Raw genomic sequence first — 16,621 nt, 5'->3', positions numbered from 1 at the left:
AGCCCCTCTGTTGATTCAGTATGACTTGGCTTTAAATGCAGATTCATTCATGCTTTTATTCTATAGCGTATCCATCTATAAAAATTGAGGGCTATTCATAATGAATCAGAGTTATTACTTTTGGGGCCCACATATGTATTATTCAACGAGAGCTTTTCTGATACGGGGCTGTGAGGATTGCTGCAGTAGATCCTGAAAGCATATCCTCTATTCTCTTACTTTTGTCTACAGCGTCTCATTTGCATGTCAGTTCATGCAGCTGCGTGTGGTATTGCACTAGGGTGCATTTACTAAAGAGTTCTATTTGCATGATAAAACAAGCTCGCTGATGACATGATGTAGATATGGTAATTACACCTTTATAACCATGAGACCCTAGTCTTACAAATGTCTGAATGTAATAGTAGAGCTCTTCGTATATTCAGGATTGTAGATGCTTTGGCTCTGGATCCCACTTCATTGGATTCAATAGTCAAATGCAGTCAACTGAAACAGGCAAAAATAAATGGATCCTGATAGAGATTTGGGGGTTTGGGGGGGTGAATGATTATTTATTATTTTGTATTTTTTTCAAAACCATTTAAAAGAAAAGAGCACACAGGGAATATGATGTCTAGCTATTTTTACACAGTTTTACTAACTATGTTTAACTTGACACAAACTTTAAAAACATGCAGCCTGCACTGGGTTTAAAAACACAAAGCAGCGAAAAACATCCAGTTGTTGATGATTGACGTGGCAGTGCTAACATTTAAAAAAGAGAAATACAAGGAAAAATACTGTATTATTGTAACATGTAAACATGTATTTGTATAAGAATTTGAAAGCATTTAAATTCTTCTCTCTCTATTTTTTTTTTTTTTTTTAGTTTAGTGCATCCTTGCTCAATATAAGTATTAATTTCTTATTAACTTCCCCAAAATTTGACCTTAGTAATTGAATAGAGAGTTGTTGGGTGACTAGCTGTCCATCGTGACCCAAAATGCTGTCCTTTTCTTTTTCATGTTGATATGAGCGCATTTCAAACTCACAAACAGACACAAATCTCTTGAAATAAGATGAAAATATCAAGTGCCTCCCAAAAAGCATCTGCTGAGTGTCTATAAAATATTTGATGGGTTCCTTTATTCACTTCATAATGTGCCATTTCCATTAGATTGTCACTTGAAAATGTCACTTGTCTTACGAGGCCTTGTCTATGTATTTTTTGAAAGAATCTCTTGCCTCGGGTAAATGAAACAAACGTTCCCCGATCATTAGCAATGACAATCAGAGGTAGCCTAGTCTTCTCAGACAGCCTGATTGAATGACGCGCACATAAGAGCAGCCACTGGCTGTCGCATCAAGACGCCAGCCGACTGAGGGCAAATTAAACAGCACAGCAATCACCAAATGGCTCCTCCAGGGCCAAATCAAGATGGTGATTGCAGGGCTGGATAGATTATCTCAAACATAGGCAGAGCAATAACATGCCCAAACTTGCTCATTAGAATTTGTGGATTGTGCTCACCAAGCCATCGGATTGCGTCTGATTAGAAAACCAAATCTATAATTCAGGGATATTTACATCTGCTTTTGTCTGTCCCGTCTTTTGACTGTAAGTGTCCAGAGTTTTAAACAGGAGGCCTGCAATACCTTAACCATTTGCTAAATGTTGCTTGCAAATGTTTTTATTTTGTCAGGCTGCATGGCTACTAATGATGCTTTTGCCCCCAAATGGAATTGTTATGGTGTTGTGAACAATTGTGTCCTCACTGGCTGGGTCAAGTCAACAAAGTAATTGCACAGGCTGAAACAACTTTTAATGAGTCCTCTGAAGGATATTCTAGTATAAGGCACTGAACAAAGTTGTTTTATTATATATGTAGTGTGAACTAAATTATTATGATCACTAAAATGTTACATACAGTAGCATACAGTAAAATCAAGGCTATGGACTGTGGCTGGAAAAACCTTCAAACTACCTTTGGTCTATGACAATGATGAAAACCTCTCTGAAAAAAAAAAAAAAAAACACGAGAGCTGCTTTAAAAAATATTCTATTTGAAAGCAACAGTACTGTAAATCGGATTGCTTTAAAGGGGTCATATGACGTTGCTAAAAAGAACATTATTTTGTGTATTTGGTGTAATGAAATGTGTTTATTTGGTTCAAAAACATTATTTTCTACATAATGTACATTATTGTTCCTCCTCTATGCCCCACCTTTCTGAAATGCATCGATTTTAACAAAGCTCATCGTTCTGAAAAGCAAGGTATACGCGAATTGGCCAGCTTTCTAGTGCATTGTGATTGGCCGAATACCTTAAGCGTGTGACGGAAATGTTACACCCCTTACCATACTGTGTGTCCCGGCACAATGAGACAAAACCAATAAAACCCATTACAAACAAGGAATTTGCTGCATCCAGTGGGGACATAGTTACTGATTATAATGACTTATACTGTGTTTTTACATGTTGCAAACATAGAACCATGTCTGCATTTGTGATCGGAGAAACGACAAACAAAAGCGATTCTCTACACTGCTTAAAACTCGCGTTTGAATCATCAGTGGCAAATTCTTTAAATATAAAAAAACGTACTTACAGGCTGTGAGTCAGAAGTGCCAGACAGTCCTTGCAAAGATGGAACTGCCCCACTTTTTAGAAACAGCCTTTGAGCACAGACCCATTGTAGGCTACTCTGCAGGTTCAAGAAACAGTTGTCCACAAAATGTGCTGCACACATCTGAATATTCGGGTTGAACTGTTCTGGAAAAGTGTTGCTGATACAACTTAACCACTGATTTCTAGTTGCGTTATCTTTTGGAAGGCCAAACAAAGTAGTTTCACTTTCACAATGAAACACACAGCGGCTTGAATGAGTGGGTGGCCAGTGGGCTTGAGAACGACTTGCAGCAACCATCTCCACAACATAGTGGCAACAATACTACAGCGAGAATCAAAGTTACAACTTCTTTCTTCATGTGAACATTTGGTTGGTGTTATGCAAATTTTCCCAGATAGTGATGTAGACATGTGGGGGCGGGTTTAAATGAGGCGTTTTAGGAGGGCGTGGACAAGTTTTAACTTTTATAAAGAATATCTCTTTGGATTTGAGACATGTGACCCTGGACCACAAAACCAGTCTTAAGTCACACGGGTATATTTGTAGCAATAGCCAATGGGTCAAAATTATAGATTTTTCTTTTATGCCAAATATCATTAGGATATTATGTAAAAATCCTATTCCATGAAGATGTTTTGTAAATTTCCTATCGTAAATATATAAAAACGTAATTTTTGATTAGTAATATGCATAGCTAAGAACTTCATTTGGATAACTTTAAAGGCGATTTTTTCCCCCTTTTTTTTTTTTTTTTTTTTTTGCACCCATAGATTCCAGATTTTCAAACTGTATCTCGGTCAGATGTTGTCCTATCCTAACAAACCATGCACCAATGCAAAGTAAAAGCAAAAAAATTGACCCTTATGACTGGTTTTGTGGTCCAGGGTCACATACTGTATCAGGGCCTTATGCTTATATTTTTCAAGTTAACTGACTGTTCAGTGTGCTAGTGTAGCGTACTATTAGCATGTACTGTAGCCTGCTATAGGTTACTCATTTCAACATATACTTCCATTAAAATCTTTGGGATCAGTAAGTTGATTTTTTTTTCTCTGACAATACTATTGTTTTTCAACAATATCTTTTGAACTTTCTATTCATCAAGGTTCAATTTTTTGTTTACACTACTATAAACAGTAGTAAGAAAGAAAGAAAGAAAGAAAGAAAGGATGGAATTAAAAAAAGAAAATATTTTGACCACACTTTATTTTAAGGCCAACTCTCGCTATTATCAAACCATTAACTGATTTTGCCTCAATAAACTCCTAATTTGCTGCTTTTTAATAATGAATAAGGTAGTTGTTTAATTTAGGTACTGGGCAGGATTAGGGATGTAGAATGTAGTCGTGCATAATATGTGCTTTATAAGTACTAATAAACAGCCAACATTTTTATAATAAACATGCTAATAATAAGCTAGTTAATAAGAATTGGTCCCTAAAGTGTTGTGTACATTTTCAAATTGTTAACTTTTTTTTTTTTTTCTTCAAATAAATCCTGTTCATGAACTTAATATTCATCAGTTTTCAACATCGATATTCAATTTAATATTCAGTCCTAAAAAACAATTACAGTTTCCACAAAAATATTAAGCAGCACAACTGCAAAGCAGCAAATCAGCATATTAGAATAATTTCTGAAGGATCATATGAAGTAATGATGCTGAAAAGCAAGCATTGCCATTACAAGAATAAATTAGATTTCATATATTCAAATAGAAAAGTTATTTAAAATTGTAATCATATTTAACAATATTGCTGTTTTATTTCTTAGTCAAATAAACAGTGTTGGTGAGCATAAAAAAAAACTGTATTCAGATATATATTCAGAAACATCTTCGCGACCAATCTTTTAAACTGTAGTGTATTATACATTTCTGTGTAAACTCATTGAGCTGACTGAATTGTTCATGACAACAGCATATTCTAGCTGAGGCTAATAGCTGAGCATGCTATCCCATGCTAATAGTCAGAAAAAAAGGGAAGGCTATTGATGTAAAATAGAACTAAATTCTGCTCTCATCCTTCCTTTGTGTTTGAAATGTAAGTGATGCACAGCAGATAAAGCGAGAGTGGGAAAGCTTTGCTTGTTTAGAAACGACACTCAAGTGTGAGAGCTTGAACCATGTCAGATACAGGGACACTGGGTTGATCCCATTTGCTTACACATTGTCTCCGCTGTTTAATGTGTTTGCAAATTAGCACTTTTTTACTCAAATGTGGAAAGTGAAAACGTTTTATCTTTGCTGAGCAGTCACTGGGAAGTTTTCACCTCTGTATCCAGTGGTAAGCAAACTCATAAAACTACAAAGAGGAAATAATTAAAGCCTAAAAGTGTTTTATCTCGTAAAGGAACGGAGCCATTGATTTCCTTCTCCTCTATCTTCTTTGCTGTTGTGCCGCTGTGATCAGAGGAGCCTTTGTATGGCAGCGTAAGAATAAAAGGAGGACCACAATGAGGATGGAAGACAGCCACACTCATTATCAGCAGAAACAAAAGTTCCTGGAACAAAAAGTCATGTGAACTGTGTGGGAAACACTCCTTATTTTTCCGCCTTCTGCTGCACGAGGCTTCTTTGATACACTCACGCTTTTATATCTTAATGAGCAATATGGTTTAATCCTCCTTCGACTTGTTGCATGCTCAGCGGTACCCTGCGCATCTCCACCGCCTCTTATGTCGCTGACATACAGTGTGTCCTCATTCTCTCCCCTGAACATCGGAAGAAGAGTCACAACTTTTTGCTGCTGGGGTTCCTCAAGGTTCAGTGTTTGGACCTCTTCTCTTCTCCATCTACATGTCATCATTAGGATCTGTCATTCAGAAGCATGGCTTTTCTTATCACTGCCATGTTGATGACATTTAAATGGAGCGTAGCGATATTTCTGGCAGGCAATGATAGTCAAGCTCGCATCAGCTGTCACTCAACTGATCCACGTCTATCTATGGAATCACGAAACCAATCATAATTCCCTTCATTATTCAACAGCCATTGCTCGCTCTGGAACTTATCACCCACCTCCATCCCCAGCTCCTCCTCTCGTCCAGTCAGGACTTGACAGTGAATATATAATTGAGTCAGACCACTGAATCATGTTGTTAAAATAATCATGTACAACATTAATGGCATCTGCTACATTTATCATTGATGTTGGTTCTGTTCTGTTACCCTGGGGGTTTGCTCTCCCTGCTCCTATCCATGCTAGGCTACGTGGATGGGCAGGGAGTGTTTGCCCAGAACAGAACTATTCCCCCAACCTAAAATGTATACTAATCGTAAGTTATATTGACAATAGTGGTCCTGACAGAACTCTACTTCTCATTCCAATCAGATGATTCGATGGTAGCTGTTTGCATTGCAGCCTGTATGAGAGACATTTCTAGCTGGATGAAGGACCATCACATTCAACTCAACCTTGCTAAGACAGAACTGCTTGTGGTCTCAGCCAACCCAGTACTTCATCACAACTTCTCTATACAGCTGGGTTTGTCAACTATAACGCCTTCAAGGACAGCCAGGAACCTTGGAGTTGTGATCGATGATCAGTTAAGCTTCACAGACCATATTGTTACAATGGCCCGGTCCTACAGATTTGCCTTATACAACATTAGGAAGATTATACCCTTCCTATCCTTGTACAAGCTCTTGTTCTCTCCAGACTGGACTATTGTAATGCTCACTTGGTAGGCTTTCCCGCATGTACTATCAAGCCTCTGCAAATGATCCTGAATGCAGCAGCGAGAGTGGTCTTTAACGAGCCGAAAAAGCTCACGTTACACCTCTCTTTATCAGTTTACACTGGCTACCAGTAGCTGCTTGCATCAAATTCAAGGTACTAATGTTTGCCTACTAGACATCAACTGGCGCTGCAACAATATACCAAAACTCGCTAGTTCAAACTTATGCGCCCTCCAGAAGCTTGTTTTCTGCAAGTGAATGACGCCTTGTGGTGCTATCCCAAAGTTTCCTGGACTGTTCCCAGCTGGCGGAACGACCTGCCTATCTCAACTTGAGAAATGACCTCCCTATCTCAATTTGAACAGCTGAGTCTTTGGCCATTTAAAAAAAAAAAAAACGTCTAAAGACATCTTTTCTTTTGCCAGCTCCTGACGAACTAATACTAATACTTACCTATTCTATTCTATTCTATTCTATTCTATTCTATTCTATTCTATTCTATTCTATTCAAAAACCCTAGCTATGTGTACTGTGCTAGACTAACTGAGACTTGTCACAGCACTTGCATACTGTTGCTCTCTCGTTCATCTGATTGCTTCTATTGTTCTCCTCATCGCTTAGGATAAAAAGTCTGCTAAATGATTAAATGTAAATGTAAATGTAAATGCTTATTCTGGCTATTCCTGGTTGTGATCACTTTCTGTTTGCTTTGTTGTTTCTTATGAAGAAGGTTGCTCAACTTAAAGAGATAAATGAAAATTCTAAAATGAAAATTCTGTCATTAATTACTCACCCTCATGTCGTTCCAAACACGCAAAACCTTCGTTCATCATTGGAACACATATTAAGATATTTTTGATGAAATCCAAGAGCTTTTGCATGCATCATGTATACTGTTGTGAATGGAGGCAGAGAGTGACGGGAAAAGAAGAATTGTTTAATAAAGTCATTATTGTTGTATTCTTTGCACACAGAAATAATTTTTTGCAGTTTCATAACATTAAGGTTGAACAACTGATGCCACATAGATTATTTTATTGATGTCCTTATTACCTTTCTGGGCCTTGAACATGTCAGTTGTGTTGCTGTCTATGCAGGGTCAGAAAGCTCTTGGATTTCATCAAAAATATCTTAATTTTTGTTCCGAAGATGAACAAAGGTCTTATGGGTTTGGAACGATATGAGGGTGAGTAATTAATGACAGATTTTTTTTTTAAATTATTTTGGGTGAACTGTCCCTTTAAGTAGGAAGAGGGTTTCAGTTAAATGTTATGTAAGCTAATTTTACATTTTCATCCACTTCTCTCAACACTAATAGAAAAGTATACTTTGGACTGGATATTTTAAGCATCTCACTGGTTATGATTGATACAAAAAGTTTATTCATCTGCTTTCACCCCATCAGGATGTGTGCAATTGTTTTCGCTGAACTTTATTCACCATATGCCCTGCTGATTTATCAGTCTGACACTTCAGTTACTGAGCACTATATAACTAAAAGACTTGAAGGGTTTAGAGACAGCATGGAAAAGGTCACTGCCTCTTATCTTAGGATTTTCAAACATCTTTAGCTTCATCCATAAAATAGAGAAGCGTAAAGTGCAAAATCTGCAGTATAATCTGAAAAAAAAACCTTGCTGTTGCTTCCAGAAACATCATGGTCATTCAAACAACTGTTTATTTTGGACATTTATTTAGACTAGTATTTCTTCAAATAAACTCTTTTCATATGTGAAATTTTAGATAACTACATTCAGGTCTGTAGTCTGTAAAATCATTTTCTTTAAACTTTTAAAGTTTATGGTCAGTAACGTTTTTATTTTTAAATAAGTCTTACCAAGGCTGCATTTATTTAATCAAAAATACAGTAAAACAGTAATATTGTTAAATATTGTTCTAATTTAAAATAAGTGTTTTCTATTTTAATATATTTTAAAATATAATTTATTCCTGTGATTTTCAGCATCATACTGCAGTCTTCAGTGTCTCATAATCGTTCAGAAATTATTCTTTTATGCTGATTTGCTGCACAAGAAACATTTCTTATAATTATGAATGTGGAAAACAGTTGTGCTGCTTAATATTTTTGTGGGAACCATGATATGTTTCTTATAGTAATAGTAATCTTTGATGAATAGAACGTTCAAAAGTACAGCATTCATTTGCAATAGAATTTTGTAACATTGTAAATGTCTTTACTGTTACGTTTGATCAATTTAATTAACTTTTGCAGAATAATTCTTACCAACTCGAAACTTTCAAATGGTATTTTACATGCTACATATAAAATATTTTTTTGTTGTTATAAAAAGTCCCAGCATGTGTTTTATTTTTATTTATTTATTTATTTAAATTTTTTGTAGTGGCTTTTCTGGGCAATAGCAGTGAAAGTGTTTTTCGTATTGAGGGCATTAAACAATTAATTTAAGTAAAAAAGGTGACAACTAGGCTTAGTCCCCTCACATGCATGCTGCTCTTTGCCAGTCAATTTTACTTTTTTCTTTTAGCTGCAAATATTTAGAAAATACAGTATATTTTGAAGTATGTGCATACCCTTTTGCCTTTCAAAACGAGTTTTTTGACTACAAGGAATCTGAGACTTTTGATGCAGTACTGAGAATGGAGGACACACAGTGTAATTAATTTATCATTATCACTAGCAGTTTAATGTTTCTCTCTATGTTTAGACTGGTATTAACAGCAACAAAGGCTATTCAAAGATTTATAATTGGCCCTTCTTCCCTGAGAGAATGAGATAAAGTGCAACCTTGTCGCATGTCACACAATGTCGACTTGGCCATCCTTAAATAGCAACCGTGCTCTAAAATGCATATTTTTTCTATTAAGTGGGAGTCAGAAATATCTGCTCTCTTTGCTACCCTGTCTTTACTTGCTTACAGAACTGTCTCATTATCAACTCCCAGAATGAATATTACTGTCATTTGATTTGACCAGCTCCGTCTGAGGCCACAATTGACTGTTTTCCCTCCAGCCAGTCACCCGTGTCCAATTAAACGATATGTCTCAGGAAAGTTGGGGAACTTCTCAACTCCTTTCTTCTTAGGCGCTTTAAGCCAGTCAGTCTCTCTGAGCTGCAGTCACGCTCTGTAGACACCTGATTAATGCTCTCCATACCATGTCCAAGCAGCAGGGGAAGCTCATTGGACTCCACCTCCAAACATGGCTCCAGGAAGGACACAGGAGCTTAGAGGAGCAGTGAGAGTGATTGCATTTACTTTTATCATTCCACCTGTTATGTCTGCATACCACTACAGCAAAAAACCATAAGACCTCCCATATAAGCGCTGTTCATTTATTCAGCATCCCTGATGTCCAAATGAAATTGGAGTCTATTGATTTTTACTAGGTTGAATCCCCCATTGCACTTTTTTTCATTCACTTAGGAGAGAGTTTGTAATACATATATTCCACCCACACTGGGGAGATGGAGATCTAGTGCAAGAGAAGAGGATGGTTTCAAATTAAATCCACAAATACAGTGAGCTGATAAAAAATAAAAAAAATAAAAAATAAAAAAAACAAGGTCGTTTTTATTCAGAAATCCCTTAAATTCAGTTGCTCATTACTGCTACTTCAGTAGCTATTTTTCAGTCCTCTAAATTTCTTCAGCTTGTGAAAACTTTAAGAACAATGTGCATTTACTTTTAAATTATAATGTATTTAGATATAAGTTTAACCTGTGCAGGAGGATGATGCATCATATTTATGATGGAATACATTTTTGGGTCCTGTGGTCCTGAAAAATCTTCGTTTGAAGGGCTATCTGGCCCTTCCCCTTACCCCTACCCCTCCAACCAAAAGAGAATTGAGACATGAATGCTTGAAACGGAGGGGTAGGGGAAAGGGGAAGTGCTAAGGGTTAGAATTTGGATTGGGCCTAAGTCATGTTTTGGGGATCAAATACTTATTTCACTCACTGAAATGCAAATCAACTTCTAACCTTTATATAATGTTTTTTTTTTTTTCTGTATTTTTTTGGTTGGTATTCTGTCTCTAGTCGTTAAAATAAACCTACCATAAAAAATTACAGCCCATTCATTTCTTTGTAAGTGGGCAAACTTACTGTACAAAATTAACAGGGGATCAAATAAATAATTTCCCCACTGTATATATATGTGTGTCATTAATTTAAAATACTACATTAACTATTCAGTTTAATCACAAATATGATTTGACAAGTAAGTTCAATATCTGAATAAACAATGACAGATAAAGGAGAATCTCTGTAAAAGAGATTCATCTGAAATGTAAATGTATATACCGGCACATGAATAATTACATGCATTATTTAATATTTAATTGTTCATATTTTATTTGAAGTTTAAAGTAAAGTAACTATGTCATAATAGCAACACTTTGAATAATAAAAAAAATGATTTCACTTGGTTTTAATGAAAAGCAAAGATATCTGAAATTTAATTCATGAAAGTACAGAATAATAACCCTATTGATTATATTAGTATTAAACTTAAACATAATAAGACTAATAACAAAATGCCACTTTATGTGGCATGGCTTTATGTGATAACCCTGGGGGACCAGGATGGTATAAAAAAAAAAAAAAAAAAAAAAAAAAAAAAAAAAAAAGTAAAATCTCCTAAAGGTCTAATTGTATATAGTTTTACTATCATATCATATTTTTTTCAGGTTTGATGAGTGTTCATGATGAATCCTTGGGCTCTTCCACTGTAACCTCTTTTTCCCCCAATTTAACATTGTCATTTTTGTTTAAAATGCTGGTGTATTTTGTGGGATGTCCCTGCTGTCGCTGTTGCTCCATTGCATTGCTGTAGGTGAAGTGAAGCCTGTAGCCCTTCTGATTGGGGTGCTAATACAATTCATTTATTCATACATCTGTGTGCATGATTTATTCACCCAGAATAACATTCATCCCTAATTTTGTCATAATGCTCATCCAATAATTGCCGTAACTATTTTTTTAAATGTCATCTGTCTTGATTTCATGTCTCGTTTAACAAGCAAAACACACACATACACCCACATTCTCATTGACTTTACCTGGGTTGTGTATATGAGACACACACATCCTCAAACCTGTTTAATTGGCTGCAGTGGTTAGTGTTAGTTAATTGATATGACTCATAAGTCCTCATGGACCTGTACTCCTTAATACCATTTTAATGACCTTTGAAAGTTTTGCCAGAAACAACTCATTAATTTTCATAGATGGAGATCAGGAAGTGTTAATGTAGTCATGTGTCACTGCATGATTTAAAAAAAAAATGCTGTGGTGATGCTGTTTATTCAACGATTCGTTAGACAAGTAGAATGTGTTGTCTTGAAAACATCCAAAGGCATAGAATGGTGACCACTTTGGACACATGCGCCATGGTCATAAGAATTATTAATAACCTACATAATAGACTGCTGCAGGGATGATGCATTTTTGTAAGCCAAAACCCAGAAACGAGTTAGCACAGACTGCACACTATGCACTTACACACTATGTACTCAACCATGCAGTGTATGAATTATACAAGGTTTTAATATTATGTCATTAATAATCTGAGTCTGATAGCCCCTCCCCTTCACTACGCTGTAGCAGTGGATTAAGGAAAGAATATTAACTATTAAAATATATATATATAATAATAAATAAAAGTAAACAAATTAACAATCTGATCTGATTAGTTTGGGCACCAGACAAGCTCAGTCTTGTCAAATATAACTGGTTTTCACCCAGAATAGCTCTTTAAGACACCGGTTACAAAAATAATTTGAAAGTAATTCCCACACAAAGTTAGTTCAGGTCATAGTTTCAAAGTTGTATTTAACAATTAATAATAATAATATATACTAATAATAATATATGTTATAATAATATTTCAGTTATAGTCAACACTATAGCTTTTTACTTCTGATGATTGTATTTAGGTTTCAAAATTTATGAAAATCATGTTTATTTCTGAAGATTATCATGATGACCATGTCTTTGTCAAGGGAACCGTGGTGACGCTGACTTTGGGGTTGGCCAACAAAAGTAGTCATGACCGCAGCACTCAAAATCTAAATGAGCCCTTTTATGCCCCATCCCCAACATTCTGTATCAATAGGAAATGCATCCACACGGGAAAGAAAACTGCTCATCAAGTGTTCAATGCAGTCTTTATCCAGAACAACCAAAGAACACATGCATTATGTGAAAAGACAAGGAGGACGTTCCTAAGGACAGTCTGATTACAACATGCTTGATTTTAAGATGTCTGGAGGTCTGGCGCTAACAAGCATCCAAGCAGCTGTCACTGTCTTTCTGTGGAGTTATCACAGCTTTTCACTGATCTAGGTCAAGGCTGCTGGCAGAACTACAAGAAAAATTGAGCCAAATTCTGCATTTAAACAGAAAGAGCCTGATGATGAGTCCTAGTTTGTTTCGTGTGCCAGACGTTTTCTAGTTTTGTCATGTTGTGAGATGCCAGTGTGTCTGTGCTAATGAAAAGCAAAGCATCAAAGATGCCGTATGTGTAAACCGCTTGGCATTACAACGTGCACATTAAACCTCTTTTGAACAGAGATTAGTTTTATCATTAACTTCTGTTCATTTTAATGAGATTCCTCCATTCCTTTACATTTCACTTTTTTGTGGTTTAATTCAATTAACTAAATCTTTTCAAATGTTAGCTTTTAATTTCATTTGCCAGCTTGGATGTGCCATTTGATCCATCAAAAGAGCTCTGAGAGGATATACTGTAATAAAAAAAAAAATAAAGAAAAAAAGGAGCAGTAGAATAATGTAAAATCTGACATCAGCAGAATTTTTACGTACAGAGGCTGCCCAAGGTCAGTCTCACAAATGTATTTTAGCATTTTTAAAATGTCATTATAACAATGCCCATCACCCTTCAGTCCTTCATTCTGCAGGCTCAGCTCAGTATTCCAGCATCCTGTCAAGGCTTCTGGAGTGTGGGCCACGTTTCTCCTGCCAAACGTCTGGGCTTGCCCTGGGCTCTTTCTCTTCCATTTTCCCTCACTTCTTCTATTCCTTCAGAAAGCTTCAGTCAGTCTAGATTAAAGACGGTGTGAAATTGATGCTTGGATGCTTTCAAAGGGCTTCTGCTTTATCTTATTTTCTGTAAAGCCGCAAACCTCACTTTGCACCCTTATCAGTAGACTTTCCTGAGTAATCTTTGATGGCACTACCATATTTATTTTCTTTGACCTAAAATAGAATATCCAGTGTATCTCAAGATGTTGAGATTATCATCTTTGAAAAACATTCAGACTTTAGCTTCATAGTGACTCTTTCTAAAAGAAAAAAAAAAAGAAAAAGAAAAGAAAAGAAAAAAATCAGTGTGCATACAGTATGTATCTATATATCTATATCATCGTCTTCTAATGAAATTATATATTAAGCAATATGATTCAATATAAGTGTGATTATGAAATCACAAAGGCTGTGATTTATTTATATTAACAGCAGATTTTTGTCTTTTGGGCTTTTTCTTTTTTTGCATTGTTATCTAAGCAACAGGTATATGAGTTGTTAAATATTTTTCATATTACAGTAAACGGAAATCACAATTTTTATTAAAAAATAATAATTAAAAAAAGAAGAAGAAGAAGAAGAAGAAGAAGAGCTACTCAAGTAATCTGGTCAAGATTCCTAATTTTTTAAATTTCAATTTATGTCATTTAAATAATAATAATAATAATTTCAGCTCTTTTTTCATGTATATATCATGTAGCCATAAAGAACAACAGCGCTACTACTTCTAATAATAATAATAGCAGGGGGAAAAACTTTTATTAATTCCATTAACTAATTATTTATTTATTTATTTTTCAACATAGATTATGTCATTAATTGCTTGATTTCTCTTTAAAATTTTATTCTCCACCATTGTTAACAGATCCTCATCTAAGTCCAAAAACTATATAGAATTAATTCAGTTAAAGCAACTATTCAATAACCCTTTATTCAATTTAATTTATTAATTTTATTTTATTTAAATCCATTCAATTCAATTCAATTCAATTCATTATGGCTGTTAAAAATAAATTAAATCACATCTTATTTTATTTTATTTTATTTTATTTTATTTTATTTTATTTTATTTTATTTTGTTTTACTGTTCTCCCCACAACAATATATTACATAATTTCCTTTATTCATTGACCAAAATGTTCCAGATGTAAGAACAATAACTGCAATTACTGTCACGGTTCATAGATGCATCGGCCCCCTCTGGTTGTTCTGTGTACTACCGTTGATGAGTTCACGAGGTTCAGCTGGGGCTCGTTAGCTGCTCTATATTAGTCTCAGCGTTTGGTCTTGTCTTTGTCAGATCGTTGTTTCATGCGTGTTCTCTGTGTAGTGCCTGTGGTTTGCTCTGTTCCTGCTCTCTGGCGGATTTACTCCTTTCTGTTGCTGGATTATTGGCCTGGTTTCCACCCGTTGTCTCTCGTTTGAACATTTATGGATCTCTGCCCATCGCAGCCTAGCGCTATCAAGGAAGCCTGTCATCGCTGCACCCACAACTGTTTTCTCTGACTTTGCTTGTCGTATTCGCGCTTAATAAGAAATCATCTAAAATCACACTTGAATCCATCTTATTACTGACAATTACATGTTTCTTGTAAAATTGAGAACTTTATTTTAAAATTATAATAAATATTACTTCAATGTCTTATGTTAAAAGAAAAAAAAAACTGTTGTGAATCTAATACTGTGCCACTTTTGCATAATTCCCTCTACAATTTACTTTTAATTTGGTGTTTGCTTGCAATTATAAGACTGAGCTCAAAACACTCCATAGAGCATTCAAAACTGCCTCTTCATTATATGTTACTGACATGCTTTTATGAAAAGCATCATGGGGGACTACTGTACTGTATACCAATGTTATCATTCTATATTAAACATAGCCTAGGTTTATGCCATCTGTACAGTAAGCACAATTCATGTGGAATTCATAACATTTACCCTATGACCAACTTATATTTTAGAGTCCATTTAATTATAAAATTAAAGTGAGCACAGTGATTACAAGTTTAAAAAGTCACTTTGAGTTGTTTTGTTCCTTTTCATGTCATTGACCTACGATTGACATTGGTTGTACGAGTCTCACGCTGTGAATTAAAATCATGTCCCAAAAGGTAAATGAAAACATTCCTTAATGTCACATTCAAATTGCTACACCTCCTGATGTTAACAGCCTTTTCTAATGAAATGATTATTATTCAGATGCACAGGGCCCTCTGCAATCATCTACAATGCGGAGTCATTAACATGAAAGTAGAGGCAGTGCATGCATGAGGTACATTCAATTAAAGACTTCAGGATGGAAGAATTGTCAGGATGAGCTCAGGTTTCAAAGTCTATAAGAAGATTATCCAACAAGTGGCAAAGTTACAAAAACCTCTAACTCTGATGGACAGGGCAAATTAGACACCTGGTTATGCAAAGCCAGACTCAGATCTCATCTTTCTTAGTGTACGTTATGCATTTGTTAGAAAATCCAACAGAGTCAACCTTCTGTCTACGATGTTTGTATAAGAGTAGTGTTTTGCAAGCTTAAGTATTTCCATTTCGAAATTGATTTTCAACATTTTTCAATTAAAAAACATAGCTATGGTTATGTTGTTTTATTATATTTATTTACATTTATTCAAATGATTTTTAGTGACACAAATAAACTTTTTTATGTTAAAAATATTTTATTACTGTTTTAAATTGCAAAAAATATTGGATTACTAATAGCTCATTTTACTGCAACACGATTAGGTGGTTGTACATTAAAATATCATCAACAGCATCCTTGTGCTATGATTTTAGTTTATCATGCATCTTCATTTTGACTTTAAAGGGACAAAAATGAAAATTCTGTAAATAATTACTCACTCTCATGCAATTCCAAACCTATAATACGTCTGTTCATCTTTGGAACACAAATTAAGATTTTTTTTTTTGATGAAATCCAAAAGCTTTCTGACCCGGCATAGACAGCAATGCACCTGACACATGAAGAGAAGAAATTGTTGAATAAAGTTATTTTTCTTTGCTTTTCACACACACACACACACACACACACACACACACACACACACACACACACACACACACACACACACACACACACAAAAAAGCATTCTTGTAACTTCATAAAATTATGGTTTGCACCACTGATGTCACATGGACTATTTTAACGATGTCCTTACTACATTTCTGGGTCTTGAACATACAGTAGTAGTTACATTGCTGTCTATGCAGGTATTTTCTGGGTGAACAATCAATTTAACATATGTTTGAGCATCAGTACTTACATAGATCTTAATAATAAACATGATTTTTGA

This window comes from Cyprinus carpio, chromosome B3 (assembly GCF_018340385.1).
Source record: "Cyprinus carpio isolate SPL01 chromosome B3, ASM1834038v1, whole genome shotgun sequence".
NCBI lineage: Eukaryota > Metazoa > Chordata > Actinopteri > Cypriniformes > Cyprinidae > Cyprinus > Cyprinus carpio.
The sequence above is the reverse complement of the archived record's forward strand: the minus strand, read 5'-3'. Positions refer to the sequence as shown.